The 18634-nt window shown below is 37.4% G+C and overlaps 1 pseudogene; it reads left to right on the top strand.

Annotated features, from left to right (window-relative positions):
• The first annotated feature begins 232 nt into the window (after positions 1–232).
• On the top strand, positions 233–1798 carry LOC123642535 (annotated as a pseudogene).
• The last annotated feature ends 16836 nt before the right edge of the window (positions 1799–18634 follow it).

Raw genomic sequence — 18634 nt, 5'->3', positions numbered from 1 at the left:
ACAGTGATGGGGAAAACAGAGTCAGTGTTATTGAATAATACACGAGAGTACACAAAGATTGGAAAATGTCTAAGAGTGGAAATAAGGAAATAGTAAAGAAAGAGAAAAACTAGGCTATGTTGGAGGGCTGGCGGTAGTGGCTTAGGGAAGGAATCTGGGTGGCAGTTGGGGCGTGGGGGAGGCATTTTGGTCCCTAGGAGACATGTGGAGGGAGGAAGAGGCTGACAGGGACTCTCAGAGGGAAGCCATGGACATTGAGAGGCTGCAGGAGACACTAAAAGATTTTGAGATGAGGGGGAAAAGTTTGTTCTGTTCTGGATCAGTTTCTTTGTCATGTAGCCAAGACTGGAGACATGATTCAGTGGTTCCAACTTAAACGCTATTTTATTTTCAAACTGGAGAAAGTGATGGATGATTTCAAAACTTCAGCTCATGAACCAAGAGGTGCCCCCAACCCTAATGTTGAATATATTCCCTTTGACGAAATGAAGGAAAGAATAGTGAAAATTTTCACTGGTTTTAATGGTATCCTTTTTGCTATCCAGCGACTATGTGAATTGCTAACAGATCTAAGGAGAATCTATACAGGAACAGAGAAATTTCTCAGAGGAGTAGAAAAGAATGTGATGGTTGTTAGCTGTGTTTATCCTTCTTCAGAGAAAACCAATTCCAATAGTTTAAATCGCATGAATGGTGTTCTGTTTCCTGGAAATTCACCAAGCTATATTGAGTGGTCTAATATAAATGGGACTGGAACACCCAGGCCACTTAATCAACCAAAGGTTTCTTTGTCAGCCCCCATGAAAACAAGTGGTTTTCCTGAGAGCTAAGACAACAAAGGGTCAAACTTACAGCAAAATGAAGAGAAAAATAACAGTGACTCTCCAACGTCTGAATCAGAAGTTTCTCCAGTGAGCACTGTAAAAAATAAACAACCAGATGAAGAATGCTGTGGAAATTTAGGGGCTTGAAATAAAAAGACTCAGGTTTGACAAAGACGGTGAAGTCAGAGAAACGGCCAAACAATTTCCAGTGAAATTTCTTCAGTTATAGTAGAAGAAACAGAAGCATCATCTTCATCTCAGGATAAAGACAAAGAAAGTGTACCAGTCAGAACTTATAGAACAAGATGAAGAGGAGGATGAAGAGGAAGAAGAAGAAGATGTTTAAAGACCATCTGTAAAAAGGCGGAGTAAGGAAATCCTCAAATTCTTGTACTTCATTTTGTGTGTGTGTGTGTGAAAGAATTTAACATAATGGAACTCCTTCTAGTGCTGATTTTGGGCTTTTCTCCTACCTGTATGTAGTTCATGCTGAATTTCAGGTGAGACGATTTGAACTATAGAATATCAGAATTCATGAAACTTAACTGTGGAGGTATTTTGAAAAAAATTTAACTGCAACATTTCCTTATTTTTAGAGTCTTTTATGACATCAAGAGAAATGATCCCAGAAAGAAAAAATCAAGAAAAAGAATCTGATGATGGCTTAACTGTGAATGAAGAGAATTCTGAGCAAAATAATCAAATGGAGGACTCTGATCTGTCGCGTAAATAGTAGTTCTTCTGACTGCCATGAAATGGAAGAATTAGCAGTATCCAATTCCAGTAAAATTGGAGAGACTGTCCCAGAATCATCTATGGAAAATGACAACAAAGCCACAGAAGTCACAGATGAACCAATGGAACAATACTGTTAATATTTAGAAACATTTAGATACAGTATTTTGCATATAGCTCTGGCTTTAACCCTGTATAAAATTTTTATGTAATAAAGTGGACCTTTAGTTTTACAAGAGAAGCAGGTTGTAAAATAAAGAGTTGTGCAGGTAAGAACTGTGAACATCAGCTCTTCTGGGTCCTGCTTACCGCGACTTTTTTCTTGGGTCTGGTCAAATCAGTGGTTTGTGTATAGATATTTTTTTAAAAATGTAGAATTAAAGCTTTTAAACTAGAAGGTAATAATTATAATTTTGAAAAATTTTTGAGATTATCACATTTAGTGTACACATATGCAAGAAGCCTTTTTGTCTTGTCTCTTTCTGACAGCTCCAGCAGTTTTCATATTTTGGTCATAGTTTCAACATTTTAACATATGAATTATAGGGTTTCATGCTTGCTTCCAGATTTTATTGCTTGAGTATGTACAATGGAACTTTAAGTCATACATACATATATATTATTCTAAGGTGAAAAATAATTATATTTTTCTGTTTCTATAAGAGATGAATACAGTGGATACTTTTTCTATTGGTAATAATTGAGTTCACCTTTTTCAGAAGACATTTTCTGTCTCTTCTGAGTAATTCAAATAAAATCTACCCCTGTGAAACCCTGGAGATCTTATCTCTGTTGAAATACTAGGTTAAACACATTCCAAGAGATCTGTTCAGACTAAAATTCTTTTGTATATTTCTGAGGTGCCTGAGAAAAAGACTTCATTATTTATGAGAAAATGTGCTTTATCTTGGAAATTGTGTTCAAACATTAGCTTAGTACTATGTTGTAGAATGAATGCTTATGAAGCTGACATGAGACCATCTCAGAAGAACGTGGCAGGTTCCTTGAACTTTTGCTTGCTTTTCTGAACATTGTGAATATTACACATTTCTTTCTAAATTATTCTAGAGTATACAAATGTCAATGGTATGTAACACCACTGTACTGGAAGAATTAATATATTACTTTAGTAATGTACCTGAGCTAAATGACTGAAGCTTTAGGGTTGCATAGAAATCACCATAATTTGTATAACATTTTAAAGAGAATTAAACACTTTTGAACATGCTTCTTGGACAGCCAGTATTATATTTTTCAGATTAACACAAAGCACGATAATTGCTCTAAACTCAATATTCTCAAATTTACATATGTAAAGTCACACAAGCTGCAACTTCTCTGTCAAAATTACTGGCTGCAAAATTATAGCTCTGTCTTCAGCTGTACCTTTTGATATTTAGAATTTTAAAATTTTTATAAAGCAGATTTTGTAGAATGTAATGTGTTTACTGCCTTTGTGAAGTGGCATATAGTTGTACAATTTCTGTGTGTAAACTGAATGCTTGGGCTTTCAATGCAGCATTTATAAAAAGCAATAAATATTAACGTTATGGGAAAAAAAAAGAGGAAAACTGCACCAGCGCTAAGAATTGTCACAGGCCTATTTTCTAGGGAACAGTGCTAGAGATCAGGGATAGGTTTGGAGGATGTTCTTAAGTCACCAAAGCTACACAGTACAAAATTATATATAAATGGGAGAAGAGAGTCCATAGTCCTTATCAGACCGTCAAAGTGTTGTGTAGCCAGAGAAGCTTTACAATACGGTGATATGGTACAAAAGCAATTTATGTAACCAAAATGTTTGTAACCCTGTAATATTCTGAAATAAAAAAAGTAACAGTGATAAAGAATGTCAGAAGCTCAGATGGAGAAGGACTTTTTAAAGTCACATGCTGGTAGGAGCAGGAGAGCTTTGGAAACCTGAGGTCACTTGTTCAGGGTCATGAACTATGTATGCTCCAGCCAATATTCATCTCATTTTGGCCCCACTCTGCTTCCCAGTCCTGTGTGCTATTCCTCTCTTGCAAGTTTGTGCATCTGCTTTTATCTCATTGTCCAATCAACATTTATTCATTCTCCTGTTGTTCTTTCTGATATGTATCCCATGTCCCCACCTTTAGCAAGTGTCATTGTCTTCTCTATTCTACAACTGAGCTGACTCAGCGTACCCCAACCCAAACAAATGCACCCTACACACACCACATACACCACACACACACAGCTTTGTTCCTTCTGGTCATTAGAAATCACATTTTTCTTCTATGTGCAGAGACACACTGGGTGTGAGATCTCTATGAATGGAGAGAAGATGGCAAAACCCAGATGTTAAAAACTCTGCAGTTCTTGGCAAGGGAGGGACATGGTTCAGTGGATTCAGGAGGGAAATTGTCCCCTGCCAGGCAACACGAGGGAGCTCTATTTTTCTATTTTCACAAAGTTTGTGAAAGGAAATAGTGTTTGCTAAAACCTTTGGGTTAATTTCTAGTGCAGACCACTAGATGGAGGCCCTGCCTAAAGAACGCACTCAAAGGCTCGGGCACTCTAATCTGCTTTTCCTCTTCCAGTTGAAAGCTGAATTAAGAGCACCAGGTGAAACACCAATTTATCCAAAGGGCTCTGTAATCTTGTCTTGCTGTGAAACACACTTCCCCTCTAACCGCTTCAGCAATTCTCCAGTTTCTTACTCAGGAACTGCCCCAAATATGGGTCGCTCAGTGCTGCATGGTTCAATATACTTAAACAACTATAGGAATGTTTTTTTACTTTTTAAAGGCTTTTTCCGTCTGAATGTCAGAATGGCCAGCTTGGTCCTTATTTTCCATTTCATGAGCTTTAAGTGCCGCCTGTCCTGTGAAGAGTTCTTTCTTCCTTAAGGAAAATCTTATAAACACAGGTAATCCTTCCAGTATGGGATTTTGAGCCTAAATGGGCAATAAATAAACTCAGACCAATCCGAAGATAACTAACCTCTCTTTCTGCGGGTGGAGTTGAGTTTTTCTGACCCCTACTGATTACTCCATAACTAAGGCACTTGGGACAGGCCTTAGTTTTATTGTGAGGATTACTAGAAGCGAATGTGCATTTACTCTGCAAATAAAACTCCATTAATTTAAACATCTTATAGATCAACTTAATGAACTATAAACTCACAAATATTTGACATTTTCACCAAATAAATCTTCACACTTGAGATATACAAGTCAACTGACAATTCACAGGGTTTGCCTGTTTCCCTTTCGTGCGTAAGAAAGCAATAACTTTACATTTGACAAAGAATGATTTGTTTTCTAGCTTAGCTAGATGAAGGATTGGGCTATACTAATGTTAGCTTTGGGAAAGCTTGATACCGAGTAGCCTCTGAATCCCTCCTTGCTAGGCTGGTCAAGGTCAAGGTGGCTGAAGACATTCCTCTCCAGTGTCCTCAATACTCAGAGTCCCTGTCACTGCTTGACTTCCCTTTACCTCTGCACCTCTTGCAGTCAGGAGTGACGACACCTTTGTCAGTTTGACTGCTTGCCCACAACCCTGGTCAAGGACTGGGAAGAGGGCGTTATCCTGCCCCAGATGACTAGGCCAGGGATGATTCTATAAGGATTGACCAGGGTAACCTAAACTACTCCAAGTATTTAAAATATAGAAAATTTAATGAAAGTAATGAAAACACAAGTGATGAAAGAGCTGTGAAGCCTAAGTGGGCAGGAAGGCAACCTAGAGATTAGCATATAAGAAGTCATTACTACCCTTAGGCTGGAAGGGACAAAGGGACAAAGGGATGGTGTTCCCTGAGCCCAGGGGCTGGAATCAGCAGTTAGAAACTGGAACCACAGAAGGCCTGACAGCAGGAACTAAAGCCTTGGGGAACCTACATTCTCTACCTGAGATGCAAGGAGGCAAAGCAGGAAAGAGAAATACCTCGGCTTTTGCCTTCATTGGCTCTCTAATCTCCCAATAGTGCTTAACAGTGACATAGTATTAGACCCAGATATAAGTTCCAAGAATATTCTGCTCAGTTATTTTTTAATGTTCACATTATTAGTTCAAAGAAGCTTGGAAAATTATTTAATGTACACAGACTTATTGTAACTTTTAAAAATGGATTTCTAGAGGAAGTTTTTAAATCCTTGCTAAAACAAATCAAAAATGGATTTTTAAAAATACTTTAAAATTGATCTGTTTTATAGGTCAATATAATAAAACTTCATTATATTGTAATAAATAACAATTTATTGTCAGCAAATAAGTTTTAAAAAATAATAATAAGACCTAATTCTCCCAAGAAGGCTTCCATGACTGTTAGCCTCAGAAGAGCTCTTTGCTGACTCTGAGCTCCCCAGGGGCAGGCGTGGGGGAAGTGCCCAGAGCTCTTAGCTCTTACTCTCCTCTGCTTTATCCTAACCACTAGGAACATCTTATCGCCTCAGCAGGGAGCTTTAAGCCCTCAGGGCTCAGAGAGACTGTGCATTGTACTTGTTAGAATTCTGTGATGCACAGCAGACTACTAGTAATGCTAACATCTGGAAATTACTGAGAAAACAAATCGGTAGGTCCCTGAAGGAGAAAACATTTCACTTCCCTTGCTTGGATTATGGGCTATTTATTCCTGTGGTTTATCTCTTTATGCTTTCCAGTTATGTAATTTAGATAACCAGAAAAGATAAAAACAAACAAAAAATAGGCCAGAAAATTTAAAAATGCTAAAGCAATTAAAATGAATAAAACCAGGACAAAACAAGTAAAACTGAATCACAATGAGGCCCTAAGAAGAATAGAGATAAGAAAGCAGTATAAATAATAACAAAGAGATAAAATAAACCAAGCATAATGAAAGCACAGTAAAAGAGCTAACACAAAAGGAATAAAAGATTCAAAGAATAAATCCAGCTAAAATGATGCAAAAAGTATAGGCATAGGTTTATGAAAATCAAATCAATTAAAGAGATCTGAACTTGGGAGTATTAGGAGGTCTATGTCTTAGCACGTGAAAATAATTTTGACTTTACTGGCTAAACCAGATCTATAAATTCTAGAGGCCTTGCAGGACCCGTGGAAAGGCCTCCAGGGCAGAGGACCCTCAGGACAATTAGGTGAATTCTGGAAGGCAGCTTAAACCCATTAAGAAAAACTTTCCCTTAGGCCGGACTATTTAGGTCACAGAACCTGGTACGGTAGACAGTTCCTTAGGAAGAACAGCAAACGCATTACATGTGACCACAATGTTTGTAGCCCCATAATATTCTGAATTAAAAATAACTAAATTAATTAACTAATAAAGTAAAATAAAAGAGAAAAGAGAAAAAACATCTAGTCCAATCTCCTTTCTATAGATTAGCAAACTAAGGCCTACACTGAAGAAAAGGAGTAATGTCAGAGATGGGAACAGTGGGAGGTAGAGCCACGGGTAACGTTTCTTGGCAAGATATTATGATTGGGAGGCCTGTACGATTAAAGACCCCGCCACCAGCACTTTCTTAAGAAGTCTTTTTCCTTAGCCCCAAAGTTTGGAACTGGCACAGGTGTGTTTGATGTGCCTTGAACAGCGGTCTCTCATCAAGGCCACAGGCAGCCCAGCTGGCCTGGGAGTGACTCAAGTTGAGGCAGCTGTGAAGAGTTAGGGAGGGTAGTCCTGCAGAGCCCTGGCTGGGCTTGGTGCAGCTGCTGGAGAACGCTCATTAAGGGGGAAGAAAGTTGCAGGGCGGACAAGCATTCTGGGCTGGCCGCCTCTGGGAAGGGAGCTGCGGACACAGAGCTGGTGGTCACGGCACTTACGGTAAGACTCAAAGTCCCTGCAGGTCTCTTAGGCCTGGAACAAGGGACCGCTTGGTTTCCTATTGCTGCTGTAACAAATTGTCACACATTTAGTGGCTTAAAACAACACAAATTTCTTATCTTACACTTCTGGAGGTCAAAAGTCTGAAATGAGTCCTAACTGGGGCTAAAATTAAGGTGGAAGCAGGGTGCATTCCTTCTAGAGGTTCTAGGGGAGAATAAATTTCTTGCCTTTTCCAGTTTCCGGGGCCTGCCTGCATTCTTTGGCTCATGGCTCCTTCTCCACCTTCAAGGCCAGTAACAGAGTGTCATGAAATCTGCCCCCACTCCCCTGCCCGTGACCCCCTCCCCTTCCCTCTCTACTATCTGTGCTTCCTTCCTTCCTAGTGATTCTTGGGCACCGCTTTTATAAGGACCCTTGTGATTACACTGAGCTCACTTGGATAATGCTGGGTAATCTCCCCATCCTGAAATCCTTGATCACAGCAACAGAGTCCTTTTGGCCACGTAAGACAACACATTCACAGATTCAGGGGATTGGAATGTGGATGTCTTTGGGGCGCCATTATTCAGTTTATTTAGGAGTTTTTCATTCCCTGTCGTTTCAGCAGATGGCACACTGTCCTTGCGGAATGGCCCACGCTGAAGCTATTCTTTAGCTCCTCGACCTCACCACTCTTCTGCTGAGAGGTGGAGACAGGCTCTGCCTTGTGGCTTCCTCAGGTGGTGAGGTTTGAGCCGGCTGCTTTAGGACTAGATGCGACTCCACTTTCTTTGGAAGTCTCAGCAGCTTAAGCCTCTGGCTACTTAGAAGGGAGCTGAGGATTGGATAAACACTCTATAGTACCGGACATGTTCATTGAGCAAATGCATACTCAGTACTCACAGGGTACTGAATACAGTGCTGGGCAGTAGAGCTTCATTGGTGAGGCTGATTGTTCTCAGGTATTACTGATTTTGTTTTTTTACTGTCTCACCCTGTGTGCTAGAATCTAAGCTACATTAGAGCACAGATTTTGTTTTATTTACTACTAGGCCCCGATGCCCAGGTTTTCAGGGGTGTTGATGGTAAATTTTCAATAAATTTTAGCTGGTTTAGGGAAAACCTTGAGAAAAATCTTTGACCTCAGTGAGCTTGTGGTTTAATATGCTGAACTAGTGATTGGCTAATTATGGCCCTTGGAAAAATTTGGCCCACTGTTTGCTTTTATAAGTAAAGTTTTATTGGAACATGGTTGTGTCCATTTATTTACATAATGTCTTTGGGTGTTTTGTGCCTTAACAGTAGAGTTCAGTGGTTGTAACAGACTGTATTGGTCACAATTTGGGGCTACATATTTGCTGTCTAGCCTTTTACAGAAAAAGTCTGCCATCCCAAATAAATGGTAACTATACTGAGTGTAATAAGATCTATAACAGGATACCTTAGGAGCTCATGAGAAAGGCAATACTTTTGTTATTCTTGGAGTTTCCTATGCTGCCAATGTCATGCCTTTAGAGAGGTGCTTTAGGATATAGTCATTTATCTACAGAGATTGTCATGAAGAATCCATTGGTCCAGTCTTCGTGGTCCCTTTTGTTCCTGCAGGTTTGTAGCTTTCCGGTCACCCATGAGAATCTTTGTTGAGGTGAGAACTCTAGTGTCTAGGATCTAGATTCCTTGGGTGGGCCATTCTGTCTCCTTTTCTAAGGTCTCTCCACCTTCCTGCTGTACTATTGAGGTATAGGGTTTTGATTCCTGCTGTGCATAAATTTTTCTATTTTCCCCCAATGTCCTACAATTGTTTCCTGTGACTTCATCATTTCTCTCTGTCCCCTCACTTTTCAGGCAGTCTAACATAATCTGATTTCTTCAAAAGATTTAGACATTTACAAAGTACTTCAACTTCTAATTTTCTCCTGTCAGAATCACCAAGGCAGGGAATTGCAAGGCTTGGTTACCGGTTTGAAATAGACATTTGGTGGAAATGGAAATAACAAACAAAAATTGATATTGGTGTTTTAGGAACTTATCTTGCTTTCTTTGCATTGCTAAGCAGTTTGGACTGTATTCAGAAGGCAATACATTTTAAATGAGAAAACACTTTTAAGGAAGAGAGTGGCAGAATCAACTATCAGCATGATATTTCATAATTGGCAAGTGGTACACACATTAAGCACCAGCTGAGGAGCAGCTGGATTTGTGTTTTGGAAGTTGATCTGGCTGTCAAGGGCAGAATGGATGGGAGATATCCCTACAAGGTCTGAGAAGGCCAGGCAGGAGAGTACTACACTAGTCTAGGAAAGAGATGATAGGGGCCTCTTCTTGGAAGTTGACAGTGGGAATGGAGTGGAGTGTACAGAATCTAGCACCATTATAGATGTAGACTCAAAGGGATTGGGTGAGCGATTGGATGCTGAGAGTAAGGGAGGAGAGGCGTGGGTTGCTTATAGGTTATGGGCTTGGGCCAATGGGATGAATGTTAGAAATTTCAGGAGACAGGGTGGAGAAACAGGTGTGGAGTATGTGGGAAGATGTGGAATTAACTTTGGATGGGGGACTGGAACTTCTGCTCCACCTCTGCAGTCCTTTTTTTTAATTGCTCAGTTAATGCCTTAGGCACCCCAGGAAAGAGAGGGTCCCTTATGCAGGAATGGTGAACATCCCTGCATCAAGGAAACCATCCTGTTTTATGCAAGCCCAGTTTAGGCGCCTTGGAAGCCTGCGTACTGTGATGAGAACGTAACTGTTCTCTAACTCTCTTTTTGCTAGCCTGCCAGCATTTCTGTATGTGGATTTTATTTTATTAAAATAATTTGGAGTTCTTCTGGTATAATCTCTTTCTCCTCTGTTTTAGGTCCAGATAGTTCTATGTGTCATTTAAGATCACATAAAATTACAATAAAACCTTTCCATTCTGATTCTATTAAGAGTTATGTTTTCTTTATTTTTTTTTCCCTTTCAAAATAAGTTTTATAAACTACATAAAACACAACACATGCTTGTTACATTTATTGTGATTCTATATAGAGAGATTTCCTGACAGGACAACACAGATAAGCACAAGACAAAGTTATAAAAAGAGAATATTTAAAACTTCTTCTCCTTCCTCTTTCTCCTCCCTCTCCTTCCCTATTCTGTTATTTTTTTCCCTTCTCTTCCTCATCCTTAGTTTCCTCCTTCCCACATTAGTAAGTATTGATTACCATGCAGTAGCCTAAATACCTTCTCTGCCTAGTATTCCCAAAATAGAAAATAGAGGAGAGGTTTAGTGATGTGTTTATAAAAAAAAATCAAAACTTTTCCAATAAAATTTTGATTATGATTCAGTCCAAATTCCTTTTTATTTAAATGGTTGGATCAAACTTAGGAGCTCTTTAGGGAGTAAAATGAAATATTAAAAAGCAAAATCCTTCTGGTAATTTAACAGTACTAGAGCCTGTGTTTTTGTCTTTCCGTTAGATCCAAAGCCAGAGGTGGACAGATGTGCTGAACATATCAATGTGCTTTTAGAGACAGTTTTATTATTATTTTTCAATTAATAAACTTTATTTTTTGGGAAGTTTTAGCTATCACAAAACTGAGCAGAAAGTACAGAGAGTTCCTCTAAGGCCACTGTGCCTACACACATACAACCTCCCCCACTGTCCACATCCTGCACCACGGTGGTACATTTGTTATAATTGGTGAACCCACGTTGACACATCATTATCACCCAACGTCCATAGTATACATTAGAGTTCACTCTTGGTGGTGTACATTCTACAGGTTTTGACAAATATGTTATGGCATGTATCCACCATTGCAGTATCATACAGAATAGTTCCAGTGCCCTAAAAATCCTCTGTGTTCCACCAATTCATCCTTTTCTCGCCTCTAATCCTGGCAACCACTGATATTTTTTACTGTATCCATAGTTTTGCCTTTTCAAGATACAGTTGGAATTATAGAGGATATAGCTTTTGAAGATTGGCTTCTTTCACTTAGTAATATGCATTTCAGTTTCCCCCATGTCTTTTTGGGTTTTGATAACTCATTTCTTTTTAGTATTGAATAATATTCCATTGTCTGGATGTGCTACAGGTTTTTTTTAATAATATTTTTTAAACTTCAGAATATTTCGGGGGTACAAATGCTTTGGTCACATAAATTGTCTTTGTATCACCCAGAGTCAAAGCTATAAGCGTGCCCATCCCCCAGACAGTGCACACCATACCCATTAGGTGTAAATTTACCCATCCCCTTCTCCTGTCTCCCACTTCCCCCTCCCTCCCATTCATCCCTGAGGAATGTTAATTCCATATGTGCACATAAGTGTTCATTGATTAGTACCAATTTAATGGTGAGTATATGTGGTATTTTTTTTTCCATCCTTGTGATACTACACTTAGAAGAATGGGCTCCAGCTCCATCCGGGGTAATATAAGAGGTATTAGTTCCCTTTTTTTTTTATGGCGGGGTATCACACTTATGTCCACATGCAGGTTTTTGTGTGAACATAAGTTTCATTTCATTTGGATAAATACCAAGGAGTGCAATTGCTGGGATAGTACGGTATGGTTTGTTTTTTAAGACTCTAAGAAGTACTCTGTGCACTTCAGTCAAACCCCGATGACAACTAGGCAAATCAACTCATCCAAAATAAATAATTTGATTGAATAAATATTTAATATAATTGTTATGATTAAATGTTTCAGTCTCTCAACTTCCAAAACATGTGTTTTATGCAATTACTAGGATATTCTTGTGCAAGGAATTTTGTCCTGAGACAACTGTTGCTTGGTGACTATGGGTCAGAGGTAGATGCAAATAAATGCAATGACCTGAAAGTATTAATATATAGCAGTCAAAGTAAAATCATCTTTTGTGAAAGAGGTAGCCCTCCTCAAATGCACTTTAGTCTCCTCTGTGGGCATCTGCAACCCAGAGCATTTCATTTCTTCCAGTAACTTCAACACCTTTCATTTTTACCACCCTCTCTTGTGTTTAGTTTCTTAGACTTAGCTAATTTCTTCCTATTTTTTTTAACTTTGAAATTTTTTGATCAGCTTCATTGAAGACTATTTCATATACCATAAACTGTAGCCATTTAAAGTACACAGTACATAGCTGAGCTTTGACACCAGGAAAACCACAGCCACAATCAAGTCACAGAACATTCCCATCACCCCCAAAAGTTTACTCACGTCCTTTTGCAGTTCAACCTTCTCTCTGCCCCAGCCCCAGGCAATTCACTAACCTGTTTTCTCTCATTATAGATTAGCTTGCATTTTCTAGAATTTTATATAGATGGAATCACACTATGTATTCTTTGATTTTTTAATATTCATCCATGCTCTGTGTAACGTAAATTTGTTCCTGTTAATGGCAGAGTAGTATTTCATTGTGTATATATATATATACATATATACCACATTTTATTTATGCAGTCACCTGTTGATGATTCCTATGTATCTGGTTTTTGGCCATGGGCTATTGTGAATAATGCTTCTGTGAACATTTGTGGGCAAGTACTTGTGTAGACATATGTTTTCATTTCTCTTGGGTAAATATATCTAGGAGTTGAATGGTTGGTCACGTGGTAAATATGTTACAACTTTCACTTTGAGTACCTATATGTATTTTCAAGACATTAATAAAGAAAAACGGGTTTTTATATTTACCAAGTTTTTACTATTTGGATGCTTTCTGTTCTTCTTAAAGACCTGTGTTTACCTCCATCAAATTCGTTCTGTCACTTCCTTTAAGCAAGTCTTTTAATGTGGATCTTCTGGCAGTGGGTTCTTTTAGTTTATTTACATGAAAGTGGCTTTTTTTAAACCTTCATTTATAAAGGATACAAAATTCTAGTCAGACAGTTTGCTTTTAGTTATTGAAAGCAAATGATGCTCTTTTCTGGTACTAATGATGACTAAGTTCATGGTTATTTGAATCCTTGTTTCCCTTTCTGTAATATGCTTATCTCTGGTTGCTTTCATTTTTTTTCTTTTTATGTTTGGTTTCAAAAGTTTGACTATGATATGCCTAGATGTGGTTTTCTTCATACTTATCCTGTTTAGTGTTTGCTGAAGTTCTGGAGTCTATGGATCAGTATATATGTCCTTTACCATATTTGGAATTTTTTGGCTATTCTTTCTTCGGATATTTTTCCCTTCTCCATTCTCTTTTTTTTTTTGGACTAAAATCACACATATTATAGATAATTTGAGATTCTCCCATGTTCCTGAGGCTCTGTGTGTTATTTTTCAATCTTTTTCTCTTTTTCAGATTGGATAATTTTTATTGATTTATCTTCAAGTTTGCTGAACATTTCTTTTGTCACTTTCATTTATGATCTTCAGCCCATTCAGCTAATTTGTTTCAGGTTATGTATTTTAATTCTAAAACTCTAATTTATTTCCTTTTTTATTTTCTATCTTTTTACTGAGATTTTCTCTCTTTTGGTTCATAAAACTGTATTTTCCTTCATCTTACGAGCATAGTTATAATAGCTTGTTTAAAGTCATTGTCTGATAATTCCAAAATTTGTGTGTTTTGGGGGTTGACTTCTGATGTTTGTCTTTTCACATTTTACTGGTTCTTCATATTTTGAAAAATTTTGGATTGTTTCCTGCATATTGTGACTTTATGTCAGGACTCCTGTATGCTGTTTTAATCCTCCAGGGAGGGTTGATGTTTTTGTTTTAGCAGTCACTTAACTTGGTTAAACTCAGACTGGAAAGTCTGTCCCACCCACAGTGGAAATTTAGATCTCAGATTAGTTCTCTTAGTTTTAGATGAGTTGTTTGAGTGTATCCAGCACATATATTTCAGAATTCTTACCTATTATTTGGGAACCTCCTTCATTAGAGTTCCACCCCCTAAGATTGCCTCCTCACTTTCTTGTGACCGTGGATTCTCCAGGCTCCATCAATCAGTTCCTCAAATGAGCAAGATGAAGGGGTTTCAGTGAACGAGCCTCCCTATATCATGTCATGACTGCTTCTAGCAGTTCAGTTGAGAAATGATGAGGACGTGAATTAGGACAGAGGCAGGGAAGAATCTTTTTGTTTTTTGAATAAGATCTGGTTTTGGTAGCCTCAGAATCATTCTTCTTTTCAGGCAAGTATCCGTTCATATGCAGATCCTTCCAGATGCCATGGAATTAAGCTGCTGCTATTTAGAACAATTGCTCAAGCACCACTCTTGAAAGAGATGTATCATTTATAATAATTTCCACCTGCCTACTTTTCTCTCTAGAGGAAACTTATGGCAACAATTTAGTTGCATCGTGCCAGTTATTCATATATATATGTGTGTATGTATATATATATACATACATGTAAACATATATAATATAACATATAATGCATTCTGATTCAGTTTCTTCACCAGATAATCCCACTAGGGAACAATTTAGTGATGGCTTCAGATGTGGGCTTATTCAAACTTGAGATCAGGTCTTTCTTTAATTCCTGGGAGAGTAGGTACACTATTCCTCACTACCAATACTTTCAATTGTATCCAAGAAAATGTAGAGGACATTCCAGAGATTATTAAATGGTAGCTTTCATGAAAGTTTTATTTTAATTCTAATTGAATCCAGTATTTTAAAGGCACTGCCTAAAATTTGAAAGCAAATTATTAATATATAGGGGTGAAAAATAAAAACTACTAAATAAATTTTCTTTTCACTTGTGTATTTATATTCATTGCATCCTTTTCCCTGTCTTTGCCCCACCGCTGGTCTAAGAAGGAAGTCTCTATATATCTGACTTCCCTCAAAATAACTAGAGTGGCAAGAACTGCAATTTTGTATAAGTGTATTAAAAAGGAAATGTGACTTATGCCTTAAAACAAAACTGCATATCTATATTCATTGCATATTCTGCACTCTCTTACCCCACCTCCCATCAAAGTATGAGGTCTCTCTGTGTGTGACTTAACCCAGAGCAACTTGGGTGGCAAGATCTGTCATTTTGCATAAGTGCATTAAAAGGGAAACTTTATGATTTATATCTTTTAGTATATAGTGAAAAATAAGCAGCTAGGTCAGCACATTGATATTAATATTTCTTAGAATCTGTAGCAATACTTAAGTTGATCAAGCATCAGTGACAGTTATATTTTCCATATGGCTTCCAGATTTGTAAAGCTTAGCTCAGGGCTTCTGCTTACATCATAAGCAAATAAGCAAAGGCACTCTTTTTGTACTCCGTGTAAATGCCTTATTATTATACTGATTTCAGTAATTTGAGAGCATTTATAACCACAGCATCTTCCCAGCCACATCATACGATGACCATTGGAAATGCTACTTTCTCTAAAAATAAAAGGAAGAGAAAATTTCCTCTCTTATACCTATCAAATACGAATTTTGGATCATTTCTAAAAAAAAAGAATTTGTACCTAAAAGTGATACTTGCTTATTTATTCAGCAACTATTTACTGAGTATCTGCTGGGTCCCATGGATGCTATGTATTGTTAATATAATGGATGTTGTGTATGGTTAATATAACAGTGCCAATGCCAATGTTTGCCCAAGGAGAAAAAAAATTTAGATAATTAATTATGCAGAAAATCCTCTGATTCAAATTGTAAATGCCTCCAAGGAAAAGTTTAGTGTATAAAGAGAGCATGTGGTAGGTGAAAGACTGAGGAAGAAATATGACTTACTGGGGCTGTGAAAGTGATCTAGTTGCCAATCCCTAATATTGTAGAATAGGGTAAGGAGACCCTCTCTGTAATGTCTCTCTTTGCTGCTGGTGTACCAAAGGAAAACAAGGGAAATCTTTGCTTGAAGAAAGTGAAGCAAGGACAAACATGCAGGGCTATTAAAGGCCCCTAAGGCTTCTTCAGTCAGAACTGAAATGCTTCCTTCGGACCAAGTGATCCGAATGCTGTTTCTTAAAGTGTGCTTCAAGGACCACCTACTGCCAAATCCCTGGGATGCTAGTTAAATATCCACATTCTTAGAGGTGGGCCAATTGAATCTGAACGGGAGTGGGCTGGGGGTCAGCATTTTCAATAAGCTTCCCAGGTGATTCTAATGGACTCCACAATTTGAGAACCTTTGCCCTGATTTAGTTTCTCATGCTTATTAGACCCTCAAATGGCCTCTGTGCCCTTTCACGTTTGTTCCTGAATCAGTTCTGGGATTACTTCAGAGGAAATGTAAAGTAAATCCATTGGTCAGACATTTGGAAACTGCCAGGAGCCAAGCTAATTCCACATGAAATTGAAATCCTCACAGTGTGAAACCATCCAACGAGAACTGAACTGGAAACCAGAACTTGTGTTTGAATTCTGGCTCTGTCACTCACTATATATGCTCATGGAAAGTAATTTCTCTTCTGTGATTATGTTTGCTTGTTCATAAAATGATCAGCATTTTCCAAATGTTAGTCAATTGGGTACTACCTTTGAAATAGTACCACCTGCACTATTAGTAATATTTTTCTTTTAATAGTTATTAAAGTTTAATTTGAAAAGGAACTTTATATTATTATTACAAATGGAAAACCAACATCACTTACCATGATTAGAAAGTTTTAACTATAAAATATGTAACAATTAAGAATTATAAAAATGCCTATCCCTGAAGTTCTAAAAGAATCTTAACTACTACTAATTATATTGGTATCATATCTTTGGAAATAGTGGCTTCAATAATATTTGAGACCATTTTCTGGTTTATAGGTCTAAATATTTATTGGAGTGTCATGCAAGGGGTTATTTCATTATTTCTAGGGGGAAAGGGAGTCCAAGCTTATGAAGCAATTTCTGAAAAATCAACCTTGGGTGATTGTCAGGCAAGAATTTCATAAAAGTTATGAAAAAAACAATAGATCCCCCAAATGGCTTTTAACATTACTCAAATATTTAATTAATGCATATGTCAAGCATACAGTATTTAAGCAAGAAATATTTTCCTTAATAACATCTGCTAACTCCATCTGTTTCTTTTTTCAAATCTTTAAAACTAAATTGGAATTAGAAAAAAAAATTACAGTTTTGACAGAAATGAAATTTCATCTCTGTTCACAGGACCCTTACTGTGCTTTCTTTAGGTTAATGGATGGTGGAGATGGGGAAAGTGGGTGTTTGTGGTGATGAATCTGAGGGTAATACCATCTAAAGGGGCACTTTCTATTAGTAATAATTTTAGAGTGTACTCTAGGACCTTACACTGTCCTATTCATACTGTTCATCTTAATGATAAAAAGGGGGCAGCCTCCATTAAGACTCGCCACAATGACCATCCCTAAAGGCATTTATTATGGTTTTGTGTACATGATAAAATAATTGGTTAATCAAAACTAGATCATAAAAATTAACAACTCTCTGTGGGACTAACAGATCTCCTTGTTCACCAGCAGTATTGAAGAAGTGATGATGATCACAAACTCATCTTATTTGGATAGTGTTCTACCAAACAGAATGAAAAGACTGGATCTTTTGCTGGGAAAAGAGTAGAACAACCTTGCCTTTTTCAGAGTATAAGCAAGCATTTTGAGTACAAGCAAGATAATGGATTGAAAGTGTTTTGAAAAACTGTAAAGGCTAATAACCTAAGAGATTATATGTTTTTTTCCCCTCCAAGAGTTAATAAGAACTTTACAAGAATAGTTTCTTAATTTTTTTTAACAGGGGATCCCAGTTACCCATAAAAATCTGATAAAATCATGATTTTCAGAAAAACATGGGTGGTACACACTACATATACAAATACACAGTACATAAAATTTCAGGGTGTTCATGAACCTCCTCAAGTCAAACCCCTGAGCCTAGAATCCCATGAAAGAGAGAGTAAGATTTTTTGGTTTTATAATGATTGGAGTTTGATATCAACATGCTAATATTTATCATGTCTGATAGCAACATTATTAACATAGAAAACAGTGCTATCTACTAACATTAAATAAAAGAAAAAAGTCCTGTGATTTGATCACATTATTTCATGTTTTGACCAAAAGAAGCGGGAAAAAAGCTGGTTCTCCTCAGAGACATTGACTGATGGATTAATGTAACCAAATATTAATACTTGAGAACCCACCTACTGCTCAAGGTATTGTGATGTTTTATTTTACCTTCACTTTTTCATTCTCTGATGCCCTTCATTTTTGAAATGTAAATCTGAGTTTCTGGCCCATATCATTTTCCTTCTCCCTGAAGAACTTCTTTTAACACTTTTTGAAAGGCAAATCTATTGGCAACAAATTCCCTCAATTTTTGTTTGTCTGCAAATGTCTCTATTTTTCTTTCACTTTTAAAGGATTAATTCTCTGGGTACAGAATTATAGGTGGATTTTTTTTTTTCTTGTATCACTTTAAATATTTCGTTCCACT

Source organism: Lemur catta, chromosome 7 (genome assembly GCF_020740605.2).
Source record: "Lemur catta isolate mLemCat1 chromosome 7, mLemCat1.pri, whole genome shotgun sequence".
Classification (NCBI taxonomy): Eukaryota; Metazoa; Chordata; class Mammalia; order Primates; family Lemuridae; genus Lemur; species Lemur catta.
This window is presented reverse-complemented; position numbering and strand designations above follow the sequence as displayed.